Raw genomic sequence first — 1,400 nt, 5'->3', positions numbered from 1 at the left:
CCAACTCAAAAAAAAAAAAAAAAGAGATCAGGATCAATCTGAATGTATGCTCCTAATTTATGTTACTAATTCAAATCTAAAGTTGAATTTTAAAATATTGGCTAAATGCTAGAAAAGGGGGAAAATGTGACCAGACATTAAGATAAAAATCATAGACACTTCAATTTAGCAAACATTTATTCAGTCTCTCCTTGTGCTCAGTATCCCAAAAAAGCAACGGTGAATGGACCTAATTCCTGGTTCTGGGGATTTACAATCTAGTTGACGAGTTGGCTCTGAGTTTAGGCAGATGATATGCGTGACTTCCACAAGGTCCTAGGGCTACCTAGAAGCGGGGAGTAGCCAGGGTAAATGGGGTAAGGAAGAGAGGAGCTGCTTCAAGAAATTCCAGGGATGTTCCAGATGTTCACACCCAAAAGCAACTTAATGAGGCACAGATTTACAACAACTCACACACCACCACCCTGAGCCCCTGCCTATCTCAGTTGTCAAGGCATCAGCTCTCTGGCAGATTGTCTAAACAAAATCCTTTGCTTCCCTTTCCCTCTAATCTCTTTCTGATACTGCTCTTACTGTATCTCCACAGGGTACACACAGGATAAAGGGTCAGTAAATTCGTTGTTCTCATATAGCAACATAATAGCAAATTAAGGCAGAAGTCTGCACAATTTTATAATGCAGTAGTACTGTTGGGTATGGTGGTGTGTACCTATAATCTCAACTACTTGGAAAGCTGAGGTGAGAGGATTGCTTGAGTCAGGAGTTTGAGGCCAGTCAGGGCAAAATAGTGAGATCCTGTCTTCAAAAAAAGGTAAATAGGACTGTAGTTGACTGGGCACAGTGACTTATGCCTGTAATCCCAGCACTTTGGGAGGCAGAGGCAGGAGGATCCCTTGAGCTCAGGAGTTTGAGACTAGCCTGAGCAATATAGTGAGACTTTGTCTCTACATTAAAAAACAAAATAAGCTGGGCTCGGTGGCTCAGCCTATAATCCCGCGCCTTTGGGAGGCTGAGGTGAGTGGATTGCCTGAGCCCGCGGGTTCGAGACCCGCCTGGGCAGCGAGACCTCATCTCTACAATAAATCAAAAAATCAGCCGGGCGTGGTAGTGCGCACCTGTAATTCCGGCTACTTGGAAGGCTGAGGCAGAAGAATTGCTGGAGCCCAGCAGGCGAGGCTGCGGTGGTCGGGAGCGGCCATTGCACTCCAGTCTGGGCGACAGAGTGAGACTCCAACTCAAAAAAAAAAAAAACCAAACAAAAGTTTGCCAGGCATGGTGGTACACACTGGTAGTCCCAGCTGCTCAGGATCATGCCACCACACTCTAGCCTGGAAAACAGAGTAAGACTCCTACTCAAAAAAAAAAAAAAGGACTGTAGCTAACATTGATGCATACATTTC

At 44.9% G+C, this 1,400-nt stretch overlaps 1 protein-coding gene across 1 annotated transcript in view; it reads right to left on the bottom strand.

The window, feature by feature from the left end:
• Nucleotides 1-1,400, bottom strand: part of HIGD1C (HIG1 hypoxia inducible domain family member 1C) — a 19,708-nt gene that overhangs the window by 513 nt on the left and 17,795 nt on the right. The gene's annotated exons all lie outside the window — the stretch shown is intronic.

The sequence above is a fragment of the Carlito syrichta genome, unplaced genomic scaffold, assembly GCF_000164805.1.
Source record: "Carlito syrichta isolate Samal-C Ts95f unplaced genomic scaffold, Tarsius_syrichta-2.0.1 Scaffold316302, whole genome shotgun sequence".
NCBI classification, from domain to species: Eukaryota; Metazoa; Chordata; class Mammalia; order Primates; family Tarsiidae; genus Carlito; species Carlito syrichta.
Note: the sequence above shows the minus strand (reverse complement) of the source record. Positions and strands in the feature narration are given on the sequence as shown.